At 41.1% G+C, this 19,188-nt stretch overlaps 1 protein-coding gene and 1 long non-coding RNA gene across 2 annotated transcripts in view; one reads left to right on the top strand and one right to left on the bottom strand.

Moving 5' to 3' along the window:
- The window catches only part of LOC138181583 (uncharacterized), a 177,672-nt gene that overhangs the window by 23,047 nt on the left and 135,437 nt on the right, over positions 1 to 19,188 (top strand). Inside the window, exon 2 of the long non-coding RNA XR_011173537.1 lies at positions 18,898 to 18,953. This is a non-coding gene — a long non-coding RNA (uncharacterized LOC138181583). The remainder of the gene's footprint in view (positions 1 to 18,897; positions 18,954 to 19,188) is intronic.
- Positions 1 to 19,188, bottom strand: part of sv (paired box protein shaven) — a 143,195-nt gene that overhangs the window by 73,343 nt on the left and 50,664 nt on the right. The gene's annotated exons all lie outside the window — the stretch shown is intronic.

Raw genomic sequence — 19,188 nt, 5'->3', positions numbered from 1 at the left:
GTCTGCGTGAGGATTAAGAAGAGCATGGAGGTTTTATTCTACACCACTGCTATTACTACTGACTTATCACATGCTGGTTTAGCTCACCGATATTTCAAATTTCTTGCAGAAGCTTTATCTAATTTGCAGGCTATTCTTATAATTAATTGATCGAGAGATTAACTGTACTACCTAACCGTTTACTAGCTTAATCCTCAATTGCTATCGTTAGATCACAGATGACGTAGGTAATCATTTTTAGAATATCTCACATTAATTAGTATTCCGTGTTTTACGGCATAAAGATCATCAATGGAATCTATCATTTGGACGGATTAAAATTAAGTAATCTAACTGAAAGCGAATCCGAACTATGACGATCATAGTTACTTATTACTTACTTACTTATTATCATATTTCGCGTTTAAAGAAAAGTAAAGGAAACCGCAGAAATTACAGGTACAGGGATGTTTAATTGAAGAAAAATTCTGATACTTTGATTTTTCTTTGCATGTACCTTAATTGAGTAATGTTGCAAAGATTAGTCTCAATATTCTAACTGACATTTATTTTTTTGTCAATTATTCCCTTAACTATGTATGAGGAAGATAGCCAACGAAGAAAATATGCCATTCGAAAAAAAAATTCAATATTAAAAATGCGATATTAACTCGAAATGGAAACCAAAAGCCACTTGTTTCGAAAATCATTTGGTGTCGAGATGAGGACATTCTATGCAGGGTTGCGTTCAGAAACAGACATAAGGTGGCTTGGTTGGTGCTTGACGGAGGGTCGACGAGGGAAGGAGCACGAGGAAAGGGGCAGGGGCATTGTGATGTGCAGAGATCGGTCACACGATAGACCCGGTCAAGGACGTGCTCCGTGTCGGGTTCCCAAGAGAGCTGCACACCACAATGTGTATACACGCGTGTGTCTGAACGCCTCCTCTTTTCTCTTCGCTTTTCTTCCCGCCTGTCTACCTGCGACTGTGCGTGTAAGAGTCACCCGTGGAATCCGGGCGCCATAACGTGGAAAAAGACGTAAATTAGTTCGTTAGGCTAATGAAAAGCGAAGTGGAAGCATAGTCAGGGGATTGTTTTAATAATCGCCACGGTAAGAATGCCAGGTCTCGTAAGTGTGCCTCGTTCGTTACGCACGTGGTGCATTTTCCTTTTTCTAGGACACTGGAACTCGAGCAATGGCGGCTCTAAAAGTATGTCTATGGTTTTGGTTCTGTGATCTTGTACAGTGATCGTGTGTAACTTTTATTCGGACCTGTAGAGCATTGATTTTCGATAGAATTACGCTTTGCCAAGATAACATTAATTTTTCGAAGAATTTTTTTCTTAGAACGTAAATGAAGAAACGAAGGGTAGGAAGGATTGACAAAAGGAAAAAAGGAATGGAATAGGAAGGAAGAAAATACTGGAGGAGCAGGTACAGAAGGAAAATCATCAGGAGTATCACTTGAGTAATAAGTGATTTTCATAGGTGCGTTAAGAAAAGGTGTAAAATATTTAGAGATTCGAAAATCAAACAACTCGATACAACAATCGTTATCCACTGGCTGCACTCTATACATTGGATTCAGAAATTTGACAGTCAACGAGTTGTTACTTTCATTGACATGTTTGTTTCGTATTAGATTAGACGTAGTATCGAAAATCGTGGTTGGACAGTGTTTAAAATGGCTCGGATTCGAATCGGAAGCCGTGCGCTGTTTGCGAAATCGACGAGATCCTATCGTCATCGAAGTCTGGTAAATCGGTGTCATTCTAACCGTAGCTGCCATTCGCGCTGGCTAATGCAATTAGATAGCTGGTGGTGGTAGCACGCGCTCCGTAATCCATGGCGCGGTTAGGGCCGCCGTGTTATGTACACTTTCGCTACACCGCGCCAGCAACCTCATCTGACCTCCCCCACTCGTCCTCGTGCCCCTCTTCCCTTCCTTCCTAGCCACGGCCAGTCGATCGTGTTCTCGATTTGCCTTTGTATCGATTCTGATGCATTGCTCCACTGGGAGCACCGTGTTTGTCGAATATGAAACCGACGATCGTTCCCTTACATACGATTTGTCTAGATTCAATTTTAAACGTAGCTTGAAATTTCGAATCCCTTTGGAATCAAGTAGTAACGAGAGATTTCTAAAACTATAAGACACAGTTTTTCGTTTTTTTAAATAGCGTGTTTGTCGAAGTTTGGTTCTCTTTTCATTGGTGTGTGTAAATATTTAATCAATATCGTATAGCCCTTAATACATATGTTTGTAAAGACGTGAAATTAAGTGTGTGAAACATTTTGTTTAAAGTTATTAAAATGTCTCTGATTCGGAGATTTTTAATTAATTATTCAACCATTCAGAATTTTCAGAATGTATGTGAATGTATGGAATTAGTAAGTACTCATGTAGATATTCTACTGATACAACAAGCATCAAAGGCATTCGTCAATCTACGATTAATATACAATTTCCAACAATCAACGTGGAACAAAAATTACTCTCGAACCATCACCTACAACCAACCAACAATATTCTAACCCCATCCATTGGTATCCAGTATCTTCATCAAAATTTTCCCCTCCACAGTAGTATCGCTCCAATAGTATTCAACACTGTACACCTTACACTGTTTCCAAAGTTCATTCTTTCGCGAAACTCGTTTCCAGAGCTGACCGAATGTCGGCAACGGGATAAAGCCGGCCAATTCCAGAACGTACAAGGTCCGCGAAGGCGCGTGCAACGTCGTAGCTCGTTAAGTCGCTGGAACGATGTCGTTTGTCACAATTTTACGTCGGATGGAATAAAGGGCGGTGGGGCCGGTCGGAGACCCGCCTGAAAAATCCCTCGCTCACGAACTGCTCCCGGAAGTCTCGCGTTCCTCCCGGTCAGCTCACGAGGTCGAGCCAGGCCCTGGAGTCGAAGCGGCGCTCAGTTGCAGGTGCACAGGTGCATCCTCCGTCGAGCGTTTGGCGCTCGTTTCATTGTATACATACATACGTAGTACAGTTCAAGCGTACTTGTTCCCCACGGTCCGAGAAGCGGCGCCGTCGAACCGATCTGACCTCTCGCTTCCTGCAATTTGGCGTTCTTGAAAATCAATGTGCGGACGGCTATCTCGCGGTTCCCATCGCCGTACAGTTCGCTCTGGCTGGTCCCCCCATGAGAAACCTCGAGGTCGTCACTTAGGGGAGCGCCCGAGATGGAAAGGGGAAGCCGCGGCATTGAACCTCATTTACGCCGCTGGCTTGTTTGACCGAACGTGTTCCGGTCGAAATTCTGGTTGTTATATGTATGGTGAGAGCAGCTAGGTAATTTTCAGGTAGGTTTGTTGCTTAGGAAGTAGGTCGAAGGTTGGGATTGAGGGAGGTTTTTATGGAAATTAAATTTTGAGGAATTTTGGAATTATGGAATTAAAAGGCGAAATGTACGGCTAGCGGTAATAATTTGAATTAAGATTTAGAATTGACAATTGAATTAGGAGCTGAGTCAGTGTCAAAGGAAATTTTGAAGGGGTTGCCTTGTGAGTTATGTTGTTTCACCAAAGATGATGAAATGAAGAGGATGAAAGGAACGATTTAACGAATTTTTACTTACTATCGCTCGATTTCTCTGAATTATTGGAGGGTACTAGAAAAGTATTAATAATGATAATATTGCTACAATAATTAGCAATAAAGAATAAACAAGTGCAGTTATTAATCGCATCATGCGTAATTCAATTTGATAGAAGAAATATCTAACCTCATACTAGATATTTCATAAATTTTTCTAATAAATACTACTACATAGAAGAATCAATTGCCACGTAAGACATTACTCAAATTAATTTACAAATCCTTTGCCTGCATCAATAGAATTTCCATGACACAATTAACGCAAACGATCGCCCACATTAAACATCATTTTTGGCATTCTCAACTGTTCAAATAATTTCAACCTCGGCTACTTTCCCAACTTAGACGAACGACTGAATACATACACCGTAATCATTGGTCATTAACGATCCCGACTGTGTCAGTCATCGTTAATCGTCCACTTTTAATTTTCGCTAGCCTATGTTTTTTTTCCTAACGTTTCGCCGGGCGTTGTTGAATCATCACTTCCTTTTTCGAGCGATCCGCTCGAAACAATTGCGAAAAGTAGGCGCGCGATTGCGCCTCTCCTTGGGAACGCCTTGCGAAATCGATGTCGCGCGATAGCGTCCGCGATACACCTGCATATGATGATTATAATGGCGATTACTCGTGACCGGGTTTTCGTTTCAGATGCGCGCACGCACCAGGGAAAATCGTTATGAGAATCCCCTTTGTGTGCGCCACGTCTCGTGAATTCTTTGCTAATGATCCACGCCACGGTTACTCACTTAAAATAAACCTGCTTACGATTTCACGTTGGCACGAGGTGTATGTTGTTGGAAGACGTAAGTTCTCAGTTTGATCATTTAAGCAGTTTATGACTTTGAAATCGCGTATGGCAATCTTTATGATTAATTGGAAATTAAAAGATCGGGCGAGGTTGATATAGTATAATATTTTCATAATAATTTAATCATAGTTAAGGTATACATTGTGTTTTATAGATACAATGCAATTGTAAAGCAGACAAAAATAGGTAAATAGAATCATATACCATCGCGTGACGATGTGTGAGCAAAGTAGCTACTCTTTTTGCTCCTGTGTCATTTGAAATGCCATTTTCTAAGGAATAAATGATACCTAATTAAGGACTAATTGAAGTTCAAGGAGAAAAAGGAACGAAACAGAAACGTAAAACATTAAAAGGGAACGGACGGGAATGATATGTATATAGTTTTCACACGCGAGATTTGGTATAGTGAGTTAAATTACTATATCAAAGTTACTGTATGTGTTTGGAACAAAATTTATCTACAGCGAGTAGTTTTAACGAACCTATCCGTCGTCAATTGTTAAATAGACATTGATTTCCAAGGGCCATTGTCCCGGCGTTGAGCAAGCCGCAGAAGATAAATCGAACTGGACGTTGCGTCTGCCCTGACCAGTAAATCCATCTGGCTTACGCAACAGGTGGATATCCTCTTCGCGTCGGAGTTTCCATTTCTTTCAACAGACCTCCGGTCTCGACGTTGCACAACCCCTGTACAACTAATTAAATTCGCCCAACTATTCTTCTTAGACGTACGACCGCGTTAGTATTTTGCTATTCGAATGAAAAGCCTCTTCTTCCATTACGTCGTACCAAGATATCGAATCACAAAGTATCTTCAATTTTGATATTCATTGTATGTAAATTTTCAAATATTCAACTTCTCAAGTATTTAAAGGCTCAAATGTTTAGATTTTTATTGGTTTAGAGTAGAAAAATGGACCAAGTATGGTCTAGCAGTAGACAATTTATGGCAGAGCAGGATAAAATAGTTCACGGTAACTTTCGTATTAAATTACTACCCAAAATAAAGATTTTTCTGTGGAAAAAAAAAAAAAGAAAAAAGATATAGACGGGGGATATATTTTAATAGAACGTGTTAACCGCGCATTCGTATCGCGATGCTTTTTCCTCTTGCGCGATCGAGCTTCAAAGATAAGCCCTGTTCGGGGGAGAAATGGCATAATGAGATCGGTACGTGGCCGTAACACGCGTTGCTCGTATAGTGACGTCGGGGAAACACGGGATGACGACGACGTGGGATCGTCCTTGCGCTCGCTCCCGCGGCCCCCATTGTTCCCCTCGAATGGCGGCTCGTTTTGCTCGCAGTGGGTCGTGCGATCATCGAAAGTGCCTCATTTTTCCTCCAGGATTGTTTAATCGTTCGGCTACAACCGGCGGTACTATTCACGCCTAAATTATTTAATTCTTGACTTTTGCTTTTAACACTTTCTTTGTGGGCCACTGTATTTTTCATTTCTCCATTCATCGATGAGTTACGATTCTATATACAATACACCTGTAGGGAAATTTAAAAATACGAAAGTACACGATTCATCAGCTTTTTTATAAAAATATGTACGATTAATAGAAATTGTTTTATATTTAATTAATAATAATTATATTGCATCCTCGTCCAAAGGCAATGAAACTAAGGAAGATTAATATTTTAAAATATATACGATGAATTGTATTGGAATATCATAATTACACTTTGTATGCTTAATCAACAGTGTTATCATTTTCATATGTCGGAGTCAGGTTGGACTTTCGGGGCGTTCGATGATCCTTTACTTACTTTACTATCGCGGATGTAGCTAATGTTGATTAGTACGAATGTGGACACTACAAGAGGCTATGAGTCGTAGCAGCGATGGTCGAGAGGATGGTGACAACGAGTTCAGGTTCGATAACGAATCCACGGTTCACGGGATGACGATTACCAACGTAATACATGATGCGGATAACTGTCTCAATAACTCAATCAGCAATGCGCCCAACGACTAACTAACTAACTATCTGCGTAACTCCACCGATCCAAAATGAAACTGCCCTTATATACTCCTGTCCCCACTTCTCGGGTCAATCTTTGTTCTTAATGAGAGCCATATAATCATTCCATACCTTTGTCAGGTACACGTCCCTCCCGTGACCGTGGCTACGTCTAGTGACCCGCTATGTCACTTCGAGCCCGAACCCATCGTCATAAAGCCAGATTGAAACATTAGAACTATTTCTTATTTCTATTACTTAAGTGTAGCTATAGTACAAGTCTGGACTATGGTATTGGGGTTTTCCCAACATTCCGGCCGGGAAATCCTGATGTTCTTTCATCTCCGACACATATAATCGTATGAAAACTCTGAAGAATTTTGTCATTGTGACAACTTGAAAAACGCGTTTTCCGAGCTCTATCACTTCTAGAGCAGCAGTGTTACGTATCTGTATGCAGCATTTGCCTCTTTTAATATAATTTTAGTATAATTCACCACAATATCTTCGTGCCATAACAAACCAAAGTATTAACTTGAACACCTCAGAAATGAATTTCCTTCCACTTGGAAACAAGAAGAGAAAAAATCTATTCCTAAAGGTCTTATTCCTAAACAATTCGTATTTCTATTTAGCATTCATTTCAACAGAGGCTGTGTATCCAGCATTCCTACGCGAGAAATAATTGTTTGGAAACGATCTTAATTGTGTAACAAGGCTACACGGTCACGTTACTATGCGAAAACTGGCAACTGAACGACAAAGACATCCGTTGCGTCCTTCGAGCAGCCAGAATGCGTATATCACACATCGAGTAATCCAATGCAGATTAAATGCAAAGTAGAAGAATCGTAACACGTACGGAATCGAAGTGTGTATCGAGTTCGATTTGGCGAGCCTTGAATGAACTGGGCCGATTCTGGCTGCCCTTTCTCCGACTGTGCTCACACTTTGATCCCATAAACTATTTATGCTAATGACAATGCTAATCGTGTGAAGTCAACGCCTAAGACACCATCGTTGTCTCGAAGCCGGTGCACGAGATCTCGATGGGCGTTTCAGAGTAGGAGAAGAAAGGAGAAAAAAAGGATAAAAATAGAAGCAGTCAACGAGCTGCCGCTATGCTAATGTGCTCGTGGCATTAAATGGCGTGAAATTCGATTCGAAAAGTGCCTCGTACATTATCGTGTCTGTCTGTCTGGTGCAACTGGGTTTCTCTACTACGACGCATACGGAAATTGCTTAGAAAACTGTTCGACTTTACATATGTTGTTTGACGTTCAATATCGACGGTTGCATAGCTCGTTTTCGTCTACTTCAATCTGCACCTGTTATGGTCCACACTTGCTGATCAGAATAAATTTCGTTACGTGATTTAACCCTGAAAGAGAATTTTCCTTTTCAAGACGCGGAATATCTCGAAATTCATTATACATCGATCGTTCGTTTGTAGCTCAATTAGAATCTATAGAACTATATAACAATCCGCATACAAAATTAACAATTAATGGTTTAACGTTACATTGAAAGAGGTCGTTACAGTGATCATACTACAAATTATACAATTCGTCCCGTATAAGTAACTGTAGAATAATACAGTGAAAATATAGAAAAATTAGATATCGAAAATGGACAAAAAATACTACGAATGGAGAATGGATCTCGTTGAAATATCGAATAAATTGAAGCAACAAAGATCTTATCGATGTTTGTCGAATGGAATTATCGATCAATGAAAGAATATCCTTTCGCGAGATTCCACAGCAAATGCACGCGTACATTAAGGAATTTTATCAATCCTTTAATAAACCGTTTCATCGTATCTTCATTATGGTGTAATTTGATAAATAACATTCCTATCGATATTTAATCCAGTATGAATTTAGAAAGGAAGCGGACCTCAAGATTAGTCATTAAATATAATATTTCGCTTCACAATCAAGCATCGAGAATATACTTCACCGAACCAGCTGCGACGAGAACAAGGGTCTCTCGAGGAGTAATTTCAGATGGTTTTTGCCAGGTTCTTCTATCCGATTGGTCGTTTTTCCACGCAACTGAAAGCGGTATCCTTCATCATTAGTCGTTCCCTGCTCCGCTAGATTGGACAAGCTAGTCGGATTCAGGCTCGCACGGATCGCCGCTCGCGCCTCGCGATCCCGCCCAATCGCGGGCAAAAAGCGGATGAATTCAGCGCGTAACAACGTAACGACAACGATCCTGGCTAATGGTCGTCTCTCTGCGCACCACGCTATTTCATGGATATACTCGAGAGGTGTTGCCATTAAGCGTTCACCGTCGGTAGCCAAGCAACCTTAATGCGACGATTAATTTTTCCTTCAGTGGTCTCGTTGCTCGTATTCATCGAATGATCGATAGCTTTCGATTCCTTCGTCAGCCTTTATTCTTTATTTTCCAGCTGCCTGATCGAATAATTTAATAATTATGCTCTACATTTTCAGACGGGTTTTTGTAGTTACACGTATACATTTGAAGATAATTTTTATTTAAATGAGCATTAGCTGTGCTCGATACTACCAGATCGTATCGGTGAAATAATATTGAAACATTGTACGTAATTTATATTTTGTAATTGAAAATTGCATTAAATTACATTCTTAATTTTATCACTAGGATATAGTGCTTAAGTTATTATAGAAGGCAAATGGCTGTCGTCGATGAAATGAATTAGCTTGACTTCCACGTAGCTCAATATTCAGCTTGAAATTAGAGTTCAAATCGAACTTCCTTACAAATATATCTTGTTTTTCTTGAAATTCCAACTGTTAGCCCTACCATAGGTACGATGATTATACAAATGCATTTGCAATTTTTCTACTTCCAAATTGTCGAGTACTCGTCTGAGGCGATTAAAAGCTCAAAAGCTTAAAATTCAATATTTCCCAATTAATTCAAATGCTCATTAACGTATCAATTTTACTACATCACGCTAAAAATTCCAATCTCTCTCGACACTTTGCCCTTCAACTTCGCTCAAAATGTCATCCCATGTCCAATCGTCACAGCTGCGATTAGAATTACTGACGACAGCGCATATATTGCGCCGTATCGAACGCTCCACCATCCAGGGAAGCAACCGAACAGGGAGTAGGATCCAATTTGCCGTGATCGTCGCTCGTAAATCTCACGGTTCGCATAAGTGCGCGCAGCGACTGGCAATTTCAGATAGAGACGTTCGCGTTTCCACGAAGTAGCGCACAGGATCGAACGTTCGTTTCCACGGAATCGAGCAGCTTCTTTCATTGAGAAGTCGCAAGTTGGAATCGTGGAGAAGCGTCCACGCGTCCAGGCGACTCGTCGCCTTGCCTCTTATAGCGGTGCTGATCCGAGAAACGATTTCTCGGTTCGCGGAGCCGCTGCGGCGGCCAGAAAAGTCATACGGTCGGCGATCGGTAGGCTGCACGACTTTGCGCCGCTCGCCTTGCATCCCATTCCGAATAAATTATCGATACGTATACACGTCGACCGTCCTCGGTGCACGCTCGCGACCGGGGAACTTGTCGCCGGCGAAGTGCAACAAGCAGGCCCGCCCAATGAGACGGAAGCTGACTTCCGTGACGAACGTGACCGAGCTCTCTCGAAAAACGTCCCTCGGATATAATATCTGCGTAATGATTTAATAGTCTGTTTCTCGGTCTTTTTAGTTGCAGTTCCTTTTTCATTTAATTCACGTTACCCAATTCTGTTTTTCTTTAAACATCGTAGCTATAAGAATTCCAAGAATTCGTTTACTATCTTTCTCGTCAGTATTTATTCGTTTAGACTGTACAGTTTTCTGAAATTTGCAGAAATCCACATATTTGTCACTTTATGACAAACTATTTTTATTTCATTATAGGTGTGAACTTTTCAGTATTAACAAAGCCGACAAGAAACGAAGACATTACGATATCTAAGAGATCGATAATTCGATCGACGAATCAACCGACCAGGTACCCGTTTAACAAATTAAAAACCAAATAAAGAACCGATCAAACTCTCCCTAATCCTTGACACACGATCGATCACGAGTCGTGGCAAAAGGTTAAACCCTGGTTCCGCCAACGACTACCGAACAACATCGTTCTAGTGACATTACGATTATCCCACGGTGTTGCAGACCGAAACGATCGTTTAAACCCTTGGAATCGCGATCAACGTCCGATATCCAAGTGTCGATTTTCGATCGCGAGACACGGTCAACTTCGTTTGCCCTTGCGAATGAGAAGAGAGGAAAGAAACTATTAGAACCACTTCCTGAAGCCGTTTCTTCTCTTGTTTTCTTGCGCCTGTCCGCGAGAGAGGCCTCTCCCCCTTTCGGACGATGCTGTTTTCACTGTGTATTTACGGAAATTGCCGAGCCCGTGGGCTGCTACTTTTCTGCCGACAGTGATTCGTATACTGGCTGCAACGGCCGCCGGGGCAAACGATTACAGTTCTCTTGCACTTCTCGGAACCGTTGTCCTTAAGACCCATGGCAAAACTTGGGCCGGTCTTCGCCTCCTTCCTCTTCTTATCTCGGTGTTCGCGAGCCGCTTGCACGACTTCCTCAAAACACGATAGGAAACGACGCCAAGGATGCAAGAGACACTCGAACGTCCTCGAGGCAGCTTGGTACCGTTCCATCCGGAGAGAAATTGCCCGCTCGTAAATTCATCTACTTTGTTAGCTTCATCATCCGACCAGTAATGATGCACTCGATTGCTCCGACGGTTATATCGTGCGATTTCTACGGAGATACCGCGGACGAAGAGGGTCTTTTATTAAGAGGGATTTGGCGAAAGAAAGAATCGATACATTGCCTTAGTTCGGTTATTACGTCACTGTGGAGGTAATCTTGGGTGAAATTTTTGTTCGAGACATGTTTTGTTCGACATGTTAAAGAACGAAGAGACATTGTGGTGAAGGAAGAATCTACTAAAAGCTATCATTTAATGAATTTTCTTCGTATAAATGACAAGCTCGACGAACGTAGAGAATAAATCGGTTTGATTCGATCGATATCAGTTTGTAGAGATCTAGGCTGAATGATTCCTTATGATACATTGAAATTTCGTTAAACGATACATTCTCACTTTCTTTCAAGTAAAATATAATCCATAGAAATTCTCAACTTCAAGAAATCATTTCTCTTATAGATTATAGAAAATCAGAAATAGGAATCGTCCGAAATCCTATTGTTATGTGAAATTTGATAAATGTTGGGATATAATACACGACTCTCCCGTAGGCAGAAATTATCCCACTAACAACAGAGTTCGATTGAGTGGCAAACTTAAACTGCGGACAAGTTTCTCACAGAAGCAAACCGAAAACGCGCGAAACGAGTCCCTTAACTATTCAGACCGAGTTGAATTAAAATCATGGTACACCGTAAACAGCCAATGTCCTTAAATAGCTGAACAGGATTATGGGTCGCGCGAGAAATTCTGGATTGTCAGCTCGTTAGGCGAATCTTACCTGGCCGTTTCCTCGATTTTCACTGCCGACGCGGCATTTCATTACTGCCAACCGGAGTTCTCTCCCCGGTCCGCACGGAACGACGCTAATAACCGCTCGAACAGCTTATTTACATGATATATCGGGCCAGTGGCGACTTCGAAAGCTCGCCGTTAACCGCGTTCCAGTCAATGCTGTATACTTGTCTCTTCGTTTCTAACGTCCTACACCAGTTATCAGTTGGCGGGTTTAATTGCTAATTAAACAGAACAAAGAGGATGTTTATAGGAAGCTATAAATTGAGACACTAGAATGTTCTGGAATGTGACAAGAGAGAAAGCGCGGGAAACTTGAAAAGCAAGAAAATAAAAATTTGGAAAATTTCTGGGGAAATGAGGGAAAAGAACTTAGGAAAGAGAGAAAGCCAAAATTTGAGTAATTTCGAGGAAAGTAAAGAAGTAAAGAAACAGAAAGATGAGAAATAGAAATTGTTATTTTTCCTAATTATAAGGGTTCAACTTTCTAGAAATTGAAAATTTGACTCTCGGAATGTCGAGTATTTAAAATTCCTTCCGTGCCTTTCTTAAATCTTGCGTTTTCTCAAACTCTCGCATGCAATAAAATCGAAACATAGACTCGTGTCACGTTCAAATACACCAGATACTATGTATCATCCTGGAACCTCTTCTCAAACGAATGTCATCTTCGAGCAACAAAACCAAACTGGATTGCACTCATAACGGCACCAAAGGCACCGTCTCTGCAAATGTCAGAACCCTTTTCACCATAGCGTCGTCGGACAAATAGTAATTAACAGTCCCGTTAGAAACAACCTCCCCGCTTATCAGGCGTTAGGCGAGTCCGAAGCAATGATCACGAGATAACAAGCTCGGAAGCGGCACGATGGAATACGTTAGTATATACGTTAGCCTGTGCGTGTGCCAAGGGCGGAGTATCGAACATCTTCTAAGCGGATCGCGCGTTTATCGCGTAGACGATTCGATCGTCTGGCCGATCGTCGACAGGTAGGCAGGATCAGAGATCGGTCGGTGGAATTTCAGTTCGGTCGCGCGATAAGGGCCACAGATTGCATATCTCCAGCCGCTCTCAGAGTATATGCTACCGCTGGAAAGTAAGTACGTGTGGATGTTTGCTTAGATTTGATAAAATGTTTAGTCTAAAAAATTGCAGAGGGTAGAAAGACGACCAGAATGAATTTATTCTTTATGAAAACTGTCGTAACACGATAGAATTTACTTTTTAAGATTTACGCGTAACAAAGATACTGATATTCGTATGTGTCAAGTATTATGAATTAGTCTTGTTATTCAACGATTGAAAAGCTATCGTCTTTTATTGTGAAAATTAATAAAGCGTTAAACGTTTCATTGTCATTTGGCATTAAATCAAAAGAAAGGATGCATATGTTTTGCAGTGGTTGTAAAGTGGTTTATACGATTAATTTTATACGATTAACCATGGCGACGATATTTAATCTCGTTTAACGCTTCGAAGTATTCAATTGTAATGCATCATCGATACAATCTTAAATAAACAATTTTCATATCACATATTATACATCTATCGATTTTGTAAAAAGATAATAACCGTTGCTTTTGATCGCTAGTTTCCTATGAATTCATACATTTCAATATCATTCACGTATTGTTAATACAAATAGACCAAACTGTCCGCTTATATGACTTATGTATATTTATGAGTGGTAGTGTAGGTATATACATGAGGCAACGTTCACTCAGGCAACGGACCAGCAACTGGACTCTCTCTGAGCAGGGAGAAACGGGAACGAGCCGCATCCGCTACATAAAGGCGCGGCAGCAGGCCTTAAAGCCCGGAAGAAGGTTCGTCGGAGCTTCGAGCATGTATATACGGTCAGTTGAGAGGCGGTATTCAATAGCATCGATAATAAAATCATGGCAGCGGCGTGTTCGCGCGTGTTCGCGGCTCGAGCGTGTGCCCGCGATCTGTACGTGGGGGCCAGTCAGAGTGCAGCTGCGCGCATCATCGTCATTAGGCCGTTCGCCTCGGGCTAATGACTGTATTGGACCCACCGGGCTCTGTCGTTAGATCGATGGGATCTTTGTTTTCCTCTTCGACCGTGTCTTTAACGTTGCGTTCCTTTTAAGCCAGTTTTCAATGCTTTGGTTTTATAAAAACGGAGTTAATACGTTAGTTGTAGTAGGATCAAGCTCAATGCGTAGTCATACGTATACTTGTTACTTATAGTATAAGTTCAGAGTTACGATATTTGTTTCTTATTGTAGCTGTAAAAGATCGAAGTATTTGCAGGAAATTTCAGCGTATTCAATCGAGGTTCGACTATACACGAAAGTGTCATTCACATTTTCTTAGATAGTTGTAAAAAATCTATCTTACTTGGAATTGAATCTACTTAAAGATCAGACGATAGAACAGAATCGGTTTTTGATTCTTCATTGAATTTCTCATTCAATGCGACGGTCTGTAATGTCCAGAATCAACTATAGCAAAGACAATTACTTTTCACTCTGTCTTTAATTTCAAATTATACGGTAGTGAATTACTGTGTATAATTGCTTCAGACATAATATTAAGACGGTAAGAAACATGGAACTGTTAAGGCTGACGTAAATATTCATAGAAAGAATGATGAGGCGAGAGATAGAACATCGCAAAGAATCTATCAAATTTTCCTTTGTATATTGAAATTCATACTATACTTTTTCTATGCCGCTGAAACAAAGACAAGCTAAAAACGATTCAACATATCATTTACAGTAGTAATCACAGTAAAGTATTCGCGAGATGTCCTAGTCAGATTCGAATTTATTCTTCGACATACTCGATCCAATGAAGGAACAGAAGAGATAAAAAAGGTCGGTTTTCTTTCCGTGAAACTTCCACGATGAAAACCGGGAAGCCATCAGCTCGGAAAGAAGCCGCTTCCGAGACGTATAGTATGGCCACCATTGGCACAAGATAGAAGAAATAATATCGAGCTTGCAACATCGGCTATTAAGTCGCTCCTCCGTGCATTGTTATGCCCGCTCTGCAGGCCACGGGGCATTATTAGTCGTGCGCACGTGTAATTTCAACAAATCCCCCGTAGCACGGCTTGAAATTGTATCGTCATCGCAAGCCGGAGACTCGCCTGCCATGCTAATTAGATCCGATCTTGGCAATTATCTGTTTTCTTCATCGTGCGTCTTTCGCGGCTAGCCGTTGTTGAATCGATAAGAAGGAGGAGAAGAGGAACCTCATAGCCAGGCAAATTATACCCGGTTCGAAGCGGACCAGGCCCACTAAAACGCTCAATTGTAGCTCCCGGGCCCAACCATGACCTGGCCTCACCGGCAGCACTCTCCCTTTCGATCTTCTCAGCGGTTGATGCACCTGCGACCCGTTGGACCCGTTCTTTGGTCGGACATGAGCCTCGTACGTCACTTTCGTTGAAATTCCTCGATGCTTCCGGGTAATTAGAAAGGTTCTAGGCTCGATGATTTTACACGAGAATATTTGTATTTGGCATTAGATGGTTTTGATAAAATTACAACGATATTGTTTAAATCGGGTTCTCAAGCTTGGAGATAGTGGATTATTTCTAAGGTTGGGGAATTTTCACGAATTCTTGAACTTTACGGTGTTCCAGTAAAATTGAAATTATGGCAGCTACTTTCAGTAAAATGGTTCCATTTGTATTAAGTTTTGAGGACTAGAAATTTCGTCGATTCGTCCCTTTTATGCGAAATCGAGTCAATGGGTTAGTTTCGAGATTAGGAAATTTCCACAACTTGATATGCGCTAACTCGATGTAGCTGGTATTTTAATAAAAACTTCACGGTACTTTTAATCTTGAAAATTCATAAATTTTCGATTTTTACAAAACTGACACGACGACTAGAAACAGGGATTAAAAAAGTTGCATCGTCATCCCTAAACGTAACCCTCGATAAACCCGAACCACGCCAATTCATCGCCATTAAAAAAACAATCACAAACTACAAAAGATTCATCGAAAGGCTGCCTCAAATCGGAATGGAAGTGGCGAGACCACCCACGAGACGGCGCATCCCTGGCAAGCTTGGTGACCGGAGGCAACGATGGATATAAAATTTATCCTATCTGCTCGGAAGGATCAGGGCTATAGAGGCGTGCTCGAGGTGGCGTTTAAGAGGTCAGTCGCTAGTTCCGGAGGGTCTGCGCGTTCCTGTCCCCAGAGGCAAGGACGCCTACAGTTCCCTCACCTTCGTCTTCGCCATCTGGTCGATCGTGTTGTTCGCTGTGTAGCACCTGAAGCCAGCGCCACGGCAGCCTGTTGCTTTCCAAAGAATTCGCGCATTCCGCTATCCGAGCGGCATTACAAGCAACAAGAGCAACTCGATCGAACGACTAATGCTACCTACGCGATCCCCTTACCCCACACCCTACCTTCACATCGTAAGAGCTACAGCACGCTTTCCTTTGGTATAGCTTGAGCTACTCGACGACGGACACGCCGGCGGAATTACGAGTAACGCGATATGACCCCTCGTATATACCGCGAGGCCCGTTGCTCGAGAGCGGCTATACGAGGAAATACGTTGCAGTAGAAATGGCCCGTCGGGGTCAGACGGTTCGCGTGATGGAACCTCGTCTTCGGACTTTGTCTTCGCACGTGAGTCTTCTGCCGCTATAGACGATGGGCGTGGATCGGTATTAATCCGTTGAGTATAAGTACACTTTCATAAATTGTTTCATGCAAGCGTAAGAAGATAGCAATGCTGAGTAGAATATTATATTATAAATACAATACGTGTGGATAAATGAACTTAATTTTGAGATATAATCTTCTATGAACTTCTACACACGAATACACACGGTTATACATAATATAATATTTTATATTTGTTAATTTTATTTTATTAATATTTTATATCTTGCAGCATGTAGAAGTGCGTCGATATCGGTGATTGTATTTCAATTCAGGGCTTCGAGATGATCATTTTCACTGTAAGCGATATCGTATAATTTCTTTGATCATCGTACTTATGATTATCTATGCGGTAAACATTCTTCATTTTTAATAATACGTAAGAGTGGCAATTTCAAGATTCCCGTCAGCCAGAGAGTCCGCTGCAGTTTCCTTGTTTTCTTCATCTACTTGTAGAGTTATGAAGATGTATTTATTTCACGAGAAGACAAGATATTATTGGAACAAGTATAGATATGGTTTCGACTGTCCTTGCGGAGAAAGGTGTATATGACCGCCCGAGCTCGGTCGCCGAGTTATGGAAATGGCTCGACGTTTCTATTCGCATTGCGCAATCCATTGTCGAGGATAATAGGATTACCGCGGGAGGAGCATGGTATACCGTTCTGGTGACCTTCTCCATAATGTTGCACGGTGCTCCGGGTGAAACACACGCCGGTTTACCCTACAGTGAGTCAACATATTAGCACAAAAGCTTGAGAGTTAACGTAATATAGATTGCAATGAAACCTAGATCAAGCTACAAGTTGCAACTTTCATCGCCATTCTACTTCGTATCTGCCATTGTACCTTGAAATTTTCCTAGAAACGAACGTACTAATTTTCTCAACTGAAATATCACGCGTGTAAATTAATTCGCTGCTTTTACATTTACTTGTTGCTAATATACCGTTTTAAACTCAAATAATTGCCTATGTAATAACAATTTCTAATATTCTACAAAATAAAAAATATTATTTCAGTGATTAAATTAATATTCCATGAAGCATAAATAAACGTTGGATTTTGCACGAAAAGGTATCGATTTCATTTATAAAGCTAATCAATTCGCAACAGTTTGTCGTAGTTTCCTTATCTCTCGATAGTTAGGAAAGATAAGATACACGATCCGGTGAATAAAATCGAGAACGACATTTTAGAAAGTTTCGACGATATTTTATCATGCTGTGTGTTCCACGAGGAAAAGGTTTATTTCCCAACAGCCTTCTCGAAGTGCGGATATATCGCGTTACTTGTAATTTCCCGAGTGTCCGGCCGATATGGGCTGTCTGAGATCGATCGGGTGAGGTCAAGGAAATATCGTAACCGTGCTAGATCCCGATTGTTTCACTTGTAATTCAACTTTTACGAGTGCAATTAATACGAGCAGATTTTATTACTCGACGTAAATTAGCGCCTCGATCTCTCAAATACGTGGTATGGCTTAGTGGTGATTTACATTTCAGACTCGTAGTACGGATGTTTCCACGTTGAAATTGTAAAAACGTTCTCAGTACTAGGTACCACTTACAGCGTCCTTAGATAATAAAAGATAATAAAGGAAGCGACGATTTAAACGATCAAAAATATGAATCGTAACAATTCCAGTAGCAACGAATAAGAGTGTCGTTATTCCTGAACGGCGAAACCGATCTTGCTCTCTAACCAAGGCTCCGTGAACGTCAATTAACGAAACGAGCGAGCGAATATCGGCTCACGGTTTACCCGTGGCACGCATCGTTGCGCTCGATCACTCGATCATGGCACTGGCCAGCCGGTAGCCGCGTCGAAATTATCTGCAATTTCAAGCAGTCGACGAGGCCGCGTTGCAAACGATTTATCCGCCGTCCGTGTATTAGCATAAACGGTTTATTTTAGATGGCCGTTGCCTTCTGGGGAAAGAGGTTGGATGAATTCGCGCTCCACTGATCTTACCGCTCAATCAACACCCCGTTCACGCCTCCACCAAGTCACTCACGGTTGAATCTTATGTCACGACATCGTATAAACGTTCGCTCCGACAGATCTACGCGCGTCTGCTTGAATAAACGACCGAGTCAGCTGCATCCTTTTGTCGAACGTGACTGACGCTCGCTGAATTTCGTAACTCTCTCTCTCTTTCTCTTCTTCTTCTTTTCTATCTTCTTTCTTCGATTACATCAATCGATAAATATTGCGTTTGAGTCGAAAGGTTTGATATATTAGATACAGGAAAAATTGAATAATTTTGAACGAATGATACAAAATTGTATAGTTTTTACGAAAATAACGAATGTACTATTTATTAATTATTATAGTGGTTATTATCTTTCAATGGTCTGAGAGAAATATTATATGTTTTTTTTTTTTTTAGGGGACCGGATAATCCTCGGAAAGGAGATACATCAATCACTGGTTTGCGGTTTCAAGGTCGGAGAAATAATTATTCTTTATTGTTCTGAGGAACATAATATACATTATACATCTACATATATATTATTGATCGTTGGTCATTAACATATTTATGATCGATAACCTTTTATTTATCTTTCGCAATCTTGCTTGCTTCGAAGAAGACATAAAATTTTTTGATTTTTGATGATCGCTTATATAATAATACACGATAATATTAATGTCGATGAATTTGGATTTATACGTTGATCGC

This window comes from Bombus flavifrons, chromosome 7, assembly GCF_040668555.2.
Source record: "Bombus flavifrons isolate JBK064 chromosome 7, iyBomFlav1_principal, whole genome shotgun sequence".
In the NCBI taxonomy this organism is placed as follows: domain Eukaryota; kingdom Metazoa; phylum Arthropoda; class Insecta; order Hymenoptera; family Apidae; genus Bombus; species Bombus flavifrons.
The sequence above is the reverse complement of the archived record's forward strand: the minus strand, read 5'-3'. Positions and strand labels throughout refer to the sequence as shown.